The 17,650-nt window shown below is 38.4% G+C and overlaps 1 protein-coding gene across 1 annotated transcript in view; it reads left to right on the forward strand.

The window, feature by feature from the left end:
- The window catches only part of LOC149187655 (purple acid phosphatase 2-like), a 186,611-nt gene that overhangs the window by 29,516 nt on the left and 139,445 nt on the right, over window positions 1-17,650 (forward strand). The gene's annotated exons all lie outside the window — the stretch shown is intronic.

The following is a 17,650-nucleotide window of genomic DNA, read 5'->3' on the forward strand; positions in this document are numbered from 1 at the left end:
TTTAGAACCTCTTTTACCCATTTATATTTCACTCTAGAGGATTGCTTTAACCAATAATAAACCTTCTGAAATTTGCACACCAAGTAATCTTTATGAGGCTCAATAAGCCTCATTATAGAAAAACTATAAAAAAGAGCCAAAAATCCCAAGGCAATAGAGAAAATACAACAAAAAAATGAAAAATAGAAAAAATGTTTGTCTTATTCGCTTAGAAATGGCCCTTTTATAGATTTACAAAGAGATTATGTTTTAATGGATCCAATCCCTAACCTAGGCATGCACATAACTTTAAGGTTGGAAGAAATAATAAAATAGGTAACTAAGTAAAAAATTGGGTCTTATGATATAGAAAGGGTTCCCTCACAAGGGGTCTGATGTTGGAGATACATGCTCCTTGGGGAGCATGCCCTTATGTGCCACATTAGTTCCTCATGGTTTAACTAAAAAGATTCCTAGCTTTCCTTCCTATTTAGGAATGGATATATACAATGTGAAGATGCTATCAGAGAGACTATCACTAAACTTATGGGCACTACCAAAAAGGGTATGATGAGCCACGTAACGCTATGCATCAGGCCGTTAATCTAGATTTGTTGGGTATGGAGTTGTTAGAAATAGTGTTATGAAAAGATCATAATTAATAGTTGTGTTGTTACTCTAACATGGGTTCCTATGCTACTATTGTAATATAGGTGTAAAGTGATTCTACTACCATCATAGTGTTCCACTTGGAAAAATCTTATGGTTTCCATTCCCTATAATATTTTAATCCAAGGGAACATGTATCTACCTAAAGTATTTTTTGTTTTCCACAATGAGAAATGGTGACAATATCTAGGGCGAACCCCTCCTCTTGGATGTGGGATATAAATGTGACATATGATAATTCTCCCACTAAAGAAAATGTTGAGCATCCTTTTGAAATGAATCATTATCATCCAAATGATGTGTTAATGAACATAAATATGATGTAGTGCTTTGGAAATGATAAAGTGTGTGTGAGAATGTATGGATGAAATGTTTGAATCTAAGCCTTCATGGATAAGAGTGCATTGGAAAATATTTTTATATTAAACATTGGGTATGAAATGTGCTAAAGTGGCATAATTTAGGGCTTTCTCCTTAAGTGTTGGATTTTATCTGTGAACTATTGTAGTGGTTGATGACCATGTCCAGTCATATACTAGCATGGAATGCATCCACATCTTTCTAGATAGCAATTATTCATGCTATGGTAAGAATCTTTCATGCACTAGAACTATTATGCGTTTGTTCTTACATGTTAAGAAGAGAGATAATTTGTTGGGTTAGGTTGCTCCACATAGCCTTGTCTTTTTTGAATAATATGAATAAGAAAAAAAAACATACCTATTATAAATTGATATCTCATGTCTCATTTGTTGCTATAGGATTAGACCGGATTTTTTGTGGAGGTAAGTCATTGTAACCAAAAGTGTTTAGTGCATTACTAGAACTAGTTATTATATGCATTTGGGAGGATGTTACATGTACATTATAGTGGACCTCATCATGTCCTATTGTGTAAACTGTAAAGGCCATTTATTCAAAATTTTGTGTGCTATGATCATCATCCTCATGTGGTAATGATTTATGAAATATGTGATTATTTTCATAATGTCATTGTGTTGCAGAAACACACTTTTATACAATGATTGCAGGGGGATGTTATGATCCAAAGACATAAACATTAGAAGTATACAACATGTACAACAATGTGAGTGTGGTGCAAAAATCCAATATAGATAATAATAGGAGAAACTCCAAATATCCAATTACATTCATACATCCAAATCCTATATCCTCCATAACGAATACATGATCTCTATATATACCTATCCACAAATTACACATGTGGTCCCTTCCTTATTAGGATGACCGTATTACAAATACATTTACATATTACATGTACATTTAACCCCATATATGCCCCCCTTTGTTCCTACCATATATATTTAACCCAATATAGGACCCCTTGGGGTTATAACATATTACTGTCCTTCAAAAAGCTTTGTACTCAAATATTTGTTGTTAAGGGAGTTATATGTGATGAAAATAAATTATAGGAATTCCTTATATTCATACATTCTTCTTTCCACTATTGATAATCCATCCATCCAAACTCAATTCTTTCCATTCTTAATCCTTGATGGTTTGTTGTTGCATAGTTTTCTTTCCTTTGATTCCATGTCTTGGTGTTGCGAATTCTTCAATTTGAAGTATTTGTTGGTATTTGATAACATCCTATTGAATAGTGAGCTGGTGATCCCCTATTGCATGAATATTGATGAGTACTCCTTCTTCTTCCTTGATAATACTGATATGGACCTTCTTGTCTTCCTAGGCACATTAAACCTTTCCTTCTGCACTTAATAATGTGTTTTTCAACTTTAACATGTTCTTAGGACAGTTTGTAAATGATTTGATTATTATGTGCCTATTAATATTTATTCTGCAGAATATTGTGAGAATATTGGGCAAATTATGAAGATATGTAGAATGAGAGAATTTAGGGAATTTCTCCCTACTATAGGATGGACTAGGATTGGATAATAAATAAATAGGATGTTAGGAAATCATTGAACAAATTTTGAATGTTCACACATTAAGAAAATATAGGGATGTGTTCATTGGTACAAGAGAAGCCAAAACTCAACATTTAATGAAGATTCATGCTTTTGGGTACCATATCTAATTTTTTAGGGACATTGGAGGGGAAAATAACCCACCTTTCAAGGAGGATCCTTCCCCCACCAACTTGTACACTTACAATTCGAATTAGCCTCTAAGGGAGAGGAATTTTTGGTGTTTTTATGAAGAAGACTTGTTATTTAGTGGTTCTACTTTCATTTCCAACAGGGATGCACTTGAATTGATTCTAATGATGAATTTTGGTTTCATTTTCAGCTTCTAAGGCTTGGTTTCCTTCATAGGACTCTTATTATCCTTGGTCTTGGCCACCCCAAGAGCCTCAGAGCCCTATTGTGTATTTTATTTCTCTTCTTTCCAACATTTCTATGCTTAGTTACATTTATCATTTTTAATGCTTCATTTGTTGTAGGTTATATTTATTAAATGGTTGAAATGAGTTTTTTTTCAACTTATTTATATATTCAATTGTGTGATGCATCACTGGCATAACTTGGTAAATTCATTTTCATCATTGGGTTATGTTAAAATTGGCAACTAGGGCAAAACTTCATGTGGGTCATCTTATTCATGGCTAATAATATTTTTATTAGATTCCTCTCGTCTAGAGGTGTAGGATTGATATAAAGATCATCCAATTCCGATAAGTATTCATGGAGATATGAATTTATTTTGATTATGGAATTATTATCAAGCCGACCTACAACTCATGTAGGCTCAGAAGCCCAACAGTCGCATCTATTCACCCACCAACGTTGTGTATAAATATAAGAGGACTTTTCCTCATTTAGACTCACTCATCTCATCACATCTCTCTCTCTCTCTACTGCGCAGATATAAGTCTCTTCTCTACTGCGCTGAAATGGGTCTCTCTCTCTCACACATGTGAAGCCGGAAGCTGTTGAATTTGAAGCTGCAACTGCAGAAGTAAAGATTGACTTGCATGGCCTAGAATATCTCCTCTTTGGAACTGCGCTGTAGGTTCATCTGAACCTCCTTTGAAATCTGCAACTTTTGGTGGTGGAATGAAGTCAATCCGACGAACGGTTTGCAAGATATCGACTGCCCTAGTTTGAAGCCGGAAACTGCTGAAACTGAAGCTGCAACTGCAGAAGTAAAGATTGACTTGCGTGGCATAGAAGATCTCCTCTTTGGAACTATGCTGTAGGTTCATCTAAACCTCCTTTTAAAGCCGCAACTTTTGGTGGTGGAATGAAGTCAATCCGACGAACGGTTTGCAAGATATCGACTGCCCTAGTTTGAAGCCGAAAACTGCTGAAACTGAAGCTGCAACTGCAGAAGTAAAGATTGACTTGCGTGGCCTAGAAGATATCCTCATCTGAACTACGCTGTAGGTTCATCTGAACCTCCTTTGGAAGCCGAAACTTTTGGTGGTGGAATGAAGTCAATCCGACTCTCGGTTTGTGAGATATGGTCTGCCCTAGTTTGATAATGAAGCCGCTAATGCTGATGCTACTGATCTAGGGTTTGCTACTGCTGATATGAATCAGATTTATTGTACTATTTCTCTTTGCTGAATTATTGAAGATAAAATAAGATTCGATCAAAGGGTTTCCCCACACATTGTGGGGTTTGTCCGTGGCTAGCCGCCACATCTTGTGTCTCTTGTCTTGGCTTGTTTTCTGTCAACTGTTTAATGTTCTATCTGCACTTTACTTTATGTACATGTGATTGCTAATCGGTGGAATATAATAAGAAAAAGAAGTAAACTGTTATAAGCATAGAACATACCATAACTTAACATGGTATCAGAGCTGAGGTGAAGACAAAACCCGAGCAAGAGCAAGAGCAATCATTGAAGAGAAGATTGGCAAGGCTATCCTAAAAGAACTATGGGGTCCTCAACACTCTTTCCTGCCGAAGACAAGCTCCGTGAGAAAGCTGACTATCACGGATGGAAGATGTCTATCGATCTAACCCTTGAAGATCAAGGAGTGCTGGACCATGTAAGAGGCAATATTGTTGAGCCTTCATCAAATGCATCTGCTGCTGCCTGGAATAAATGGAAAAATGGAGAAGTCAAAACAAAGAAGATCATCCGGGACTCTATCGACAAGCGCTTGGTGGCCTACATCTCTGATCTAGACACCTCCAAGGAAATCTACGACAGACTGGTGAGTTTATTTAAAATTAATGATGCAAATCAAGTTTTGTTTCTTAGAAATAAGTTGAGGGAAATCAAGAAGGGTAAAGATGAAAGTATGCAAGCATACTTCTTAAGAATCACCGAGATCAAGAACGATCTCCTATCTATTGGGGAAACCATTACTGACAGAGAAATGGCACTCACAACTCTCGGAGGATTACCATTTGAATGGTATGTGTTCAAGACTACTCTTCTGAACAATAATGTAATTCCTAGTTTCGAGGAATTAATGGCTAGATGCATTCAAGAACAAACAAGGGTAGAAGAGCAGGAAATGCCCTTGCCTAAAGGTCCTCCTGCTGCTTTTTCTTCTCATGCTAAGAAAATAAATAATTCTGGGTCTAAATCGAAAAGAAAGGCTGGATTTAAGGGTGGAAGAAAAGGACGATGTTTCATTTGCAATAAAGCAGGTCACTATGCAAGGGAATGCCCTGATAGAAAGGACTCTCACCATGACGATGATCAAAATCCCTCTCATGGTAATCGAAGGAATGGAAAATTCAACAACAAAGGAAAAAGGAATGCGGGAAATCAAAGAAGAGGACAGATGACCATTCTCGAAAGACCTGGATATACTTCTTGAAAAAGAAGGATGAAGTGTTCCCTTGGTTCCGACACTTCAAAGCCCTAATCGAGAATCAAACCGAAAAGAAGATCAAGATCTTAAGAACTGACAATGGGACTGAATATGAATCTAATGAGTTCCATGATTTTTGTAAAGAGGCTGACATCAAGAGGGAGACTACTACACCATATACTCCTGAACAAATATGGTGTGGCAGAAAGGAAGAACCGCACAATTATGGAAGTTGTCCGGGCCATGCTACATGATCAAAGTCTTCCTAAGTTTCTATGGGCTGAAGCTGCAAACACTGCCGTATATGTACAAAATCAATGCCCTCATCAAGCATTGGGTTCCAAGACTCCTGAAGAAAAATTCACCGGTAAGAAACCTGATGTTTCTCATTTTAAAATTTTTGGAAGCCCTGTATACTTTCATGTGCCGAAAGAGAAAAGAAATAAATTGGGAGCATCTGGAAAGAAGGGAATTTTCGTGGGCTATGGTGAAAATACTAAAGGCTATAGAATCTATGTAGCTGGTCAAAGGGAAGTCATAATTAGTCATGATGTCACCTTTGACGAAGATATGGCTCTCAACAAGGTGATCAATCTTCCGACTTTGAGGAGCTCTCAAGAAGCCGACACCAGGGAACCGAAAGAAAAGGATGATGAATAATGCCTGATGTAGAAGAACCCATGGATCCGATTGATCCTCCTCCATATGAGCCTTCCTCTTCTAGGAAGAGGCCTTCATGGCTTAAGGGGTTACTTGATGATGCTGAAGGACATGCTGCACCCCGAGGAACCTTTCATGAAAGTAAGAAACCCATAGGTATCAAGGATACCTGACCATCATGAGCACGATCATACAAAATGAGCCTTCGTCATTCTCAGATGCCGTCAAGCATCAAGTATGGAAGGATGCTATGATCGAAGAATATGAGTCTATCATAAAGAATGATGTTTGGGAAGTAGTTCCCAGACCCCAGGACAAGACTGTTGTTACTTCCAAATGGCTTTACAAGATAAAGCATGTAGTAGATGGAAGCACGGAAAAGTATAAGGCTCATTTTGTTGCTCGAGGTTTCTCCCAAAAGGAAGGTATAGACTATGATGAGATATTTGCACCTGTTGCCAGATATACAACCATCTGCTCGATCATAGCCCTTGCCGCTTCACAAGGATGGAACCTACATCAGATGGATGTCAAGATTGCGTTCTTGCATGGCTCGATCAAAGAAGAGGTCTACGTGGAGCAACTCGAAGGATTTGAGATTTATGATCGAAAATCTCATGTATGCAGGTTGAAGAAAGCTCTCTATGGGCTGAAGCAAGCACCCCGAGCATGGTATGAGAGGATCGATAGCTACTTGATGAAGCTGGGATTCACTAGGAGTGAAGCGATCCTAACCTTTAATTTAAGGTTGAAGATGACAAGCCTCTCATACTTGTATTGTATGTGGATGACCTCTTTCTAACAGGTGCAGACCCTCTCATTCACAAATGTAAGAGGGAGTTGGCCTCTGAATTTGAAATGAAGGACCAAGGACTTGAAGTGTGGCAGAAGCCAAGGGAAATTTTCCTATCTCAAGGAAAATATGTGGTAAATATATTAGAAAGATTCGGTATGATGGACTGCAAGCTTGTGACTACCTCGAGGATCTTAACTTTTAGAAGTTATATGGTAGTGATGTCGGACCAGACTTGGGAAATGCCTCTGAGTTTCAAAAACTCATTCGCATTGATGTTCTTGGTGAACCTCTGTCCGAACATATGTTTTGCAGTTAGCATTGTGAGCTAATATTTGGTTGAGCCTCACTGGATTGATGCCAGGAATCTTTTGAGATGTCTTCAGGACACAATCTCTCATGGATTAAGATACACTGCCGGAGATGTGAGACTACTTGGATAGACTGATGTTGATTGGGCAAGCAGTGTGGTGGACCGTAAGAGCACTTTCGGGTACTGTTTCATCTTGGGATCTGCTTCGATATCCTATATGAGCAGGAAGCAGAAGTCGGTGGCTTTGAGCACTGCTGAAGCAGGATATATTGTTGCTAGCATAACCTCGTGTGAGGCAGTCTGGTTGCGAAAGCTATTTAGTGAGCTGTTTGGATTTACATTGGATACCACTGTGATTCTCTGTAACAACCAGAGGTGGGATTCGATTATTGAGGAATCCCGTATTCGTCAATTGCTCCAGCAGATAGACATCATCTGGGATATGGTAAGTCGATGAGCAAGGAAGCTCCATCACATTAAGATGATGTACAGGTTGATACACCTTGTCAAAGCCCCGAGGAAAGATCTAATATGTGATTTTCCCAAATGACTTGGAGTCGGCAAGAAACCCTTGTACATGGGTCCTGCATGTTGCATACATTGAGCTCTAGGAGCTCTGAGGGCTTGCGGTTCCTACTGGAGCAACATATGACCACAGGGTGACTCACCCTCCCCTGGTGGTGCACACTGGAACAAAGATGATTCGCTCTCTTGTGGGACATGATGATTCGCTCTCTTTTGGAACAGGATGATTCACTCTCCTGTGTAGCAGGATGATTAGTTCTCCTGTGAGGCCTGGATTGATGTGTTCTCCATGGCATCCTAGATTGATGTGTTCTCCATGGCAATTGTAGCAGGATTGATTAGTTCTCCTGTCGAGACATCCTACCCATGCAGTCTGGGACTCATGGGAAGTACCTCTCATCTGATCAATAAGCAGGGAAATGAAGTTAGGGACCATAGTAGTATCGATGGACGCATCGTTGTAACTACCATACTCCCTACGCTAGGATGACCTCCATTGATCTGGGATCAATGATACTGGTCTGGGACTAGTGGTAGGAGTTGTACCATACTATGAAGCTGACTTTGGGTCGGTTGAGACTGGTCTGGGATTAGTGGTACATACTCTGAGACTGACTTTGAGTCAGTGGAGTGTAGAGCCTTGAACCTGTATCTTCCCATACACCTCTCAGCCTCCTTTTCCCACTCATTTCATCCATCAAACTGATTAAATCATTGTATTTTAGGGATTTTTACATGATTTTATAACTATGTTAAGTGACTGTTGTTTGGTTTAGAATTTTGGTTCAGAGTGCTGCGTTTCCGCAGCCCACACAGGTTTCCGCAGCTGATCCAGGTTTCCGCAGCTCACACAGGATTCCATAGCTGTTTTATTAAACGATATGTTGCAGGTGTCCTCTGAGAAGATGAGCCACATGGGCAAGTTCCAGGGGTCGAGGACATGGTACGTGTCCCTCCAGATCACCCAGAACAACCATAAAAGCCCGCGGTCAACGAGGAGGCAAATACCGGTCAACAGAAGTGTCTAGCGGTGGCACGGCTCTGTGTTGCTCTGTTTTTGGGCACGTGAAGCTAGGTGGCATCGTCCTCAGCCATGGAGACAATCTAGAAGCACGAATCCAACAGCCATATTCCCCGGATTGAATGAACACGATGACAGTTACCTAGATCCGAGGACGCAGAGGATTCACGTGTTTTAAACAGCTGGTTGAATAGCATAGATTTCGTTAAAGTAGTTTGTTTTTCTCCTTATAAATAAAGCGTCCTTGAACGCTGTAGAGTTAGTCGTTGGATAATCAGTTTTATATGTAATTTTGAGCTCCCCACTGTATTTTTACATTTGTTGTCAATACATGAGAAGACTGTTTTGAATTTAAGCGTCTAACTGCTCCTTGAACCGGCTGAATTAGGCAGAGGGCCCCTGTTTGCTGAAGCCCTGTACAGTAACTTTTAATTTCCAGCATTTCTTTTTCTTGTTTTATGTATAATAGCTGTACAGATGTCTTTTAAAATTGCTGCATTTTTATTTCTTTTCAACATGTATAATAGTTGTACATAAACTTTGGTTTCTGCTGATTTAAATTTATGCACTTTTATGTTCATGACTGATCAGTGTGTTATGCAGGTTTCTTAGGCAAGCCCGGGACAATTTTCCTTCTTTTCTTTTCATAACTAGTGGCATGCATGATCGTCTTGTCTATGTTGCTGACATTCATTGTTTTGCAGTTTTGATTTTCCTTACTGTCATTTCTTTAATTTGCATATTTACTTTCTGCTCTTAGATATCAAGTTGTTCATCTATTTATGGTTCCTTTTCCATAATCAAATAACTTTATTGGGAGCCAAAATATCACTTAGTATAACTTGATTTAGTTTGCTTTAGAACTCACGTTACTTGACTTATTCATAACTGTTTCTCACATGATAAATTCAGCTGAAAGGCAAAAAGTTAAGAGAAAGTTAAAGTGTTGTGACTAGTCTCTTTTATGTAGTTTCACTTAGATTTCACATTGCTTAACATTTCATGATGTCTTTTCATAGAGAAGATTAAGTTGAAGAGTTGAAATAGTGTGAGATAGTTGTTCTTACTTTTAGTAGGATTTAATATAGATTTCATTTTCATTTTCATTCAGCAGCAGAGATACTGGGCCGATGTCATTAGTCCTTTATTTGATGTCTTTATTTTCCTTCAAGAGTTGATTTCATTGCAGTTGTTGTTCAAGATTTCTTGTAGAATACTTTTTAAAGTTTTGAGAAATCATTTAGAGATCACCACAATCATCCACATTTCACTTGCTTTATTACTTCCATCACATCACAGTAGGAAAGATACAATTGAAAACAAACTTAAAAAAGCTAAAAACGACAAAAGACTAAGAAAACGGTTACCTAAGTACATATAGTACACCTCACTTCATCAGCTTACGAGCCCCGGGTTGACATTTAAAAGTTGCAATTTAGACATCACTAAATTGACCAAACATTTTGGCGCCGTTGCCGGGGAAGTGAAATTAGGTAGCCAAATTCTTAAAAAAAAAAACAAGAAAATTTCAAGGAAATTGATAACATCTCAAAGTATGCTCTCCTCTTGCACTTAATGTGATCTGGAGGATCAGAAAATAGAGAGTTATTGGTTTAATAGTTTCTTGAGTATGCTCTCTTCTTGCACCTAGAGTGACCTGGAAGATCAGAAAGAGAATTATTAGTCTGACTTGAAGAAAAAAAAAAAAAAATGACATGCATAGAGCAAGAGATTCTAGGGGAAGGTTTTTAGCTAGAGCCAAAAGTTCGATTTTTACAACTCCATCTACTTCAAGGAATAGACAAGAGACACCTCCATCATCTCCAACTTACACTCCTAGCCCTAGGATTCCTGGAATTCAAGAGGCAGGAGTCGACTCTCCCATACCTTCCATCGAATCTGAATTAGAAAGAGATCCTTTCCTTCCTTCTACAAAGAGACAAATTGTAATTGGAGAAGTAGAATAATCTGAAGAAGAGGGAGAAATTCCTTCTCGTACACCCTTAGTAGAAGAACCAGAAGACTCTGAAGTCTCCAGGGAAACTACCATGACAGAGGAAGGAGCAACTGAATTTGGTAGAGGTAGAGGTAGAGGAGGAGGAGGAAACAATGGGGGAGGTAGAGGTAACATTGGGGGAAATAGGGATGGGGATAACTCATTCGGGTTTCCTATAGTTGATGAGGACTCCCGAGCTACAATGAAAAACATCTCACCATCTGTCCTCCCAAAATTCCATGGGTTTAGGAATGAGGACCCTAAAACATTTCTATTTGAGTTTGAGGTAGTGTGTCGAACTTATGATTATTTGGAAGACTCTCAAAAACTCAAATTGTTTCCTTCAACACTGAAAGGAGCAGCCTTGAAATGGTTCATGGGATTACTCACTCAATCCATTAGGTCTTGGAATTATATGAAACAAGCATTTTTGGATAGGTACCTGGACTATTGTATGCCCACCAATCACAAGGATGAGGTATTCAAAATGATGCAAAAAGAAGATGAAAACTTGGAGGAGTTACTTGAAAGATTTCAATATAATCTGAAAAGAGCAAAAATGAGTAACCTGGATGAGGAGACCTTGAAAGCCCTTTTATTAAAATCCATTAGAGATGAATGGATAGATATTCTGAACATGATGGGAAAAGGAGATATATCTCAACTTCCACTTTCTGACATAGCAGAATTATGTGTCCATCTCTCAAGGGGGAAATCTAAAACTCAAAAAGGGCCTAGAGATCCTTCTCTCATCAGAGCAAATAAATCTGCAACTGGATCGGTAAGTAGGGCTGAGACTGGCAACATGCTTGATGAATTCAAAACTGATACCTTAGGGAGTCTTAGTGAGCAACTAGACACCCTTAAGATTCACAATAAGTAGAAAGAAGAAGCTGAGGCTTTGGCCATCTTTTGCCCAAGGTGTAGGAAGAAACATGCTCTAAGGGAATGTCCCTTGGATGCAAAAGTTGTAGAAACATGTGTAATTTGTTCAGAGAATCATGAGACCAAGGATTGTCCTTCAATTCCTGGGCTCAAAGCTGTCTTTCAAGAAGACGCAAGTTCAAGTGAATCTCTCTATTTTGTTGCAAGGAGACCTTGGTAGGGGCAACAAAATCAAGGGTTTAGCAACTCTATGAATTTTCAACCCCAACAAAATTGGAATCCTTGGCAACAACCTTGGTCCCAACCTCAAAATCATTTTCAATCTTGGGTACAAGGTATGCAAAATCCTTATGGGAGATTTGCTCAATTTTACCAATATCCTCCATCTTTTCAAAACCAACAAGCTCCCCAACTTCCAAATCAAAATCCACAACTATCATTACCATTTCCTCAACAACAACAACCTTCTCAACAGAATCCAAACTCTCAACTCTTGCTTCCATTCCAACAGAAGTCAAATCAACTTCCTTCTCAGCCATTGCCAAACCCCAGTAATAAAAACCCTCAAAATGCCTACATGATGGAAGGTCAACAATTTCCTACCTATATGATTGTTCCTCTCAATGAAGTACAACTCAGATCAGGTAGAGTCCTAGATAAACCTTATATAAATGCTCAAGAGAAAAGCATTTTTGAGGAAGAGTCTCTTGAAGCCAATAAGGGTTCTGAAGCATCTCTTCAAAACCCAAACACTCAAAAAGAAAAAGAAAAAGAATTAACCCCCACAACTCCCATAGTTGAGCAACCTGCATCTTTATCCACACCTCCTTTTCCTGAAAGATTACAAATTGACAAAGGAGTGGAAAAACAAATTTGGTTGCCTGACTATAATTTTCTAGATGAATTGAAGAATGTCTGTATCAAGATTCCCTTGTTACAAGCCATTAAAGAGATTCCTATTCTAGCAAAAACAATAAAGGAGTTGAGTCTTAAAAGACCAGGAAGGAAACCAAGAGATACCAGAAGGATCCACCTGGTAGGGAAAATTGCAGATATCATGATGGGAAAAATTACTATGCAAAAATATGTAGATCCCGGTAGTCCAATTGTCAAAACACATATCAATGGGGTAGAAATACCAAATACTTTGATTGATTTAGGGGCTGCTATCAACATCATGAGTAGACAAACTATGGAACAGCTAAAACTTCCTAATCTTCTTTTTACACCTACTTTATTGCAACTTGCAGATCGATAAATTATTAAACCAGATGGTGTATTAGAAGACATTCCAGTCTCCCTAGACTCTTGGGAATATCTAGTGGATTTCATGATTTTAACTCCCAAGAGTAATCTAGGAGGACATCCTCTTATTTTAGGAAGACCTTGGCTAGCCACAGCTGATGCTTTCATAAGTTGTAGGTCTGGGGATATGTATATTTCTGATGGTAATTCGACAAAGAAATTCAATCTGTATCCTCCAGCAAAAGCAATTACAGAAATAGGGGATAATGAGTGGGTTGATGATGAAGATACTATACAACTTGTCATTACCATTTCTGAGATCAGTGAAGATAGTCAAATTCTGAACACATTAGAAAATTTTGAACCATCTTCAGAATATGACCACACACAATTTCAGTTGGATTCTGACATTGAGTGTCTATCATCTAGACAAATGTCTCTTTTCTCTATGGAAGAGTTTGGTAGTTCTGCCATTGAGATTTTTCCAGGAAAAACATTAAATATCAACAAAAACTTGGAAAAATCACAACAGGAAGGGCTAACCAAAGTCTTGCAAAAACATTCTACTGCATTTGCATGGGAGTATACTGATATGAAAGGTATTGACCCGAAGACTTGCATTCATCACATCTACATTGAGGAAAACAGTAGACCAATCAGACAACCTCAAAGAAGGATGAATCCATACCTTAGGGAGATAGTGAAAGAAGAGCTCCAAAAGTTACTTAATGTAAACTTCATTTACCCCATTTCAGATAGCCGGTGGGTTTCTCCTTTGGTTATAGTACCTAAAAAGAATGGTAAATGGAGGGTTTGCATTGATTACAGGGAATTGAACAAAGCAACCTTGAAGGATCACTTTCCTTTACCCTTTATTGATCAAGTATTAGATACTTTAGCAAGCAAAAAGTATTTCTCATTTCTGGATGGTTTTAGTGGTTACAATCAGATTCAGGTAGCACCTGAAGATCAGGACAAGACCACATTTACCTGTCCATGGGGAACTTTTGCTTACCGAGTACTTCCTTTTGGATTATGTAATGCACCCGCAAAATTTCAAAGGGCAGTATTAGGGATCTTTTCTAATCTAATTCATGATTGTGTAGAGGTCTATATGGATGATTTTACAGTTTATGGTAATTCATTTGAAGAGGCATTAGAAAATTTGGAAAAAGTCCTTATAAGATGTAAAGAAACAAATCTTTCATTAAGTCATGAAAAATGTTTTATGATGTTTACTGAAGGGATTGTTTTAGGACATCATATTTCAGGAGATGGAATTAAAGTTGATAAATCAAAAGTTGAAGTCATCTCCAAGTTACCTATTCCAAATTGTCAAAAAGATGTTAGAAGTTTTCTTGGATTTACTGGATATTATAGAAGATTTACTGAAAACTTCACTAAGATAGCATCTCCACTTTTCAAATTACTTACAAAAGACTGTGAATTCAATTTGGATCCTGACTGTCAATCTGCATTTGAAACTTTAAAAACAAGAATCTTTGAAGCACCCATTTTGAGAGGACCAAATTGGAAACTTCCTTTCCATATTTCTACAGATGCTTCAGATACAGCTCTAGGAGCTGTGTTGGGTCAAAAGGATTTAATTCCTTACGCCATTTACTACACCAGTAAAAATTTGACTCCCACTGAGTTAAATTATACTGTGACTGAAAAAGAGTTCTTAGCTGTTGTTCATGCAATCAACAAGTTTAGACACTATATAACTGGCTGTGAAACTTTTGTCCATACTGATCATTCTGCAATTAGATATCTCATGAACAAACCTGTTACTAATGGCAGAGTTACAAGATGGCTTTTACTTTTACAAGAATTCAATATTACTGTGTTAGATAGACCAGGAAAACAAAATACAGTAGCTGATTTCTTGTCTAGAATCCAAAATACTAATGAAGATTCTCCTGTAGAGGATAAGTTTCCAGATGAATATTTGTTTGCAGTAACTACTAAAACTCCTTGGTATGCAGATATTGCTAACTATTTGGTTACAGGGAAGCTACCTCCACACTTATTTCCTAATGAGAAAAGGAAAATCATTCAGGAAAGTTCAAAATATTCATGGATTTCTAATGAATTGTTCAAAACAGGGCTAGATTGTGTGATCAGAAGGTGTGTTCGGGAAGATGAAATGCCTGAAATCCTTAAGGCATGTCATGATGAACCGTGCGGTGGACACTTTGCTGACAAGAGGACTGCCTATAAAATCCTTTCTTTAGGATATTATTGGCCTTCTCTCTTCAAAGATGCAAAACAATATGTTAGAAGGTGTGACAACTGCCAAAGAGTTGGGAGACCAACTCTTTCAAATGAAATGCCATTACAGCCACAGGTACTCATCGAATCCTTTGAAAAATGGGCTTTAGATTTCGTTGGACCTATTAATCCACCATCTAGAAAAAAGAAGTATATATTGGTTTGCACTGATTATGTTACTAAATGGGTAGAAGCCAAGGCATTGCCTTCTGCCACTGAAAATTCAGTTGTTCAATTTCTTTTTGAGGATATTTTTACTCGTTTTGGTGTCCCAAGAGAAATTGTGACAGATCAGAGAAGTCAATTTACATCTAACTTGATGGAGAAGTTGATGGAAGAATACAAAATCAAGCACATAAAATCTACTCCATACCATCCGCAAGCAAATGGTCAAGTGGAATCTACAAACAAAGTTCTTGAGAGCATCATCACCAAAACTGTTCATCTCCACAGAAAAGATTGGGCAGAAAGGCTTCCTGAAGCCTTATGGGCCTATAGAACTACATGGAGGAACACAACAGGACATTCTCTCTATGAACTTGTTTATGGGAAAGAAGTCTTGCTCCCCATTGAGTTTCAAGTCAATACCTTCAAGATGGCAGTTCAGTTGGGGATGAATCTATCAGAAGCCCAAAAGCACATAATGGAGCAGCTGAATGAGCTAGATGAAATAAGACAAGATGAAATTTTAAGGACTGATCTAGTTCAGCACCAAAGAACTAAGTGGCATGACAGATATATCAAAGAGAGAAAGTTTCAAAAGGGAGATTGGGCGTTACTGTTTGATTCCAAGTTTAAAGACTTCAAAGGAAAATTTCAGACTCATTGGCTTGGACCATACGAGATTGATGAAGTCTTTAGCAATGGAGCAGTTCGAGTCAAGACTATTGATGAGTTTCAAACTCCTCTCATTGTGAATGGCCACCGATTGAAAATTTACCATAAGCTACTCTCAAAAGAGGACTTTGTCAAAATATTTCAAGAAAATTCTGCAATGAGGCTGGTGGAGAAGAATTCTTCTCCTCCATCAGCCTAATATTTGTTTCTTTCAGTTGAAAAAAAAAAAGAAAAAAAAAAAGAAGAAAAAAAAGAAAAAAAGAAAAAGAAAAAAATTCTTTTGTATAAGCCTGAAAACTAATCGTAGATTGGCAGTCTTATACAGAAAATATAGAGTGAAAATCAGGGACACCTGACACTCTATATTTTCCAAAAAAAAAGTCTCTCTTCCTTTCCATTTTCACTCCACCTCACTTGTCATTTTCATTTTCACCTCCATCTCATCTTCATCTCCATTCCACTTCACTCCACTTCACTCCCATCTCATTCCACTCATTTCATTCCATTCCATCAATAAAAGTCCCTCTCAGGACTATTTCATTCAGTTAGTTCTTTTTCTAACTATTTTGTGCAGTTAAAGGGGTGTTGTCTCAGTTTCCGCAGCTGGGAACCGTTTCCGCAGCTAACACCAGTTTTCACAGCTCGAAACGATTTCCGCAGCCAGCATCAATATGTCTCTACAACCAGCAACACTCTGTTTTCAAAAAAAAAAGTACAGCCAAAGGTTAGCATCATCATCACCAAAGGCAGCAAAGATATGAGTCATCTGCAAGATCAAAAAGCAATAATGGATCAGAAGCCTTAATCAACAAGTGGCAAATTTCCAAAGGTGTGATCAAAATCTCTACCAAATAACGATTTAATGTCATTGTATGCATAGTTATTAGATCATGGAAATTCCACTAAATACAATGATTTGATACGACAAGATTTATATCACTCCTCTCCCACGATGATAATCCATCCACCTCATTCCTTTCTAATGGTCCCATAATCACTCTTAATTCAAACTCGAAATGGGGCTGCTCTTTCATTTATTGGCCGTACGTAGAGGAAGTGACCTACTGTACTACGGCTCTCCTCCACCATGATTTCCGCAGCCAACGTTGAGACATGGCATAAACCAATCGATTCGAAAGGACTCAGCCGTTATACTAACCAGTTATCACCTCACTTCCGCATGCATTTGATACTAAACCCGTGACTGTTGTTTACCTCGTGCTCATACCATTCTCCGCTCTCCATTTCCGCTGCAACCTCCATAGCTCTGCTCTAAACCCTGATTACAGTCACTGCATACGCTTTGCATTTCGATTACGGCCACTCCATTTCCCTTAAGCATCCCGTAATCAGCTCGTTTTCCCTTTAACGTCCACACACAGTAAAATTCTCAGCCGGGGTTGAAAGCCGAGAATGGGAAAGTTACTCAGAGCTGAACCTGAGGGCCCGAAATATCTAGAGGGGTATTGTTGTGGGGAAAAATGCCTATGCAGGACGATCCTATCCACCTAAGGTGTGACAGTGCCTTAGCAACAAACAGAGACAGCTATTCTAGTATTCTTCCTTTATGAATTAAGAATGAAGAGAGAGATGTGTGGACTAACTGGTGTCTTCCGTTTGTCCCTCAATCTGGCTTCTCTTCTCTTGGAGAGTTCCTAGCTACTTGCCTTCTCGCTCGCCCAGCTTCAAG

Source organism: Pinus tabuliformis, chromosome 3_1, assembly GCF_031772625.1.
Source record: "Pinus tabuliformis cultivar Carrire ecotype Pingquan chromosome 3_1, CPIR1, whole genome shotgun sequence".
NCBI lineage: Eukaryota > Viridiplantae > Streptophyta > Pinopsida > Pinales > Pinaceae > Pinus > Pinus tabuliformis.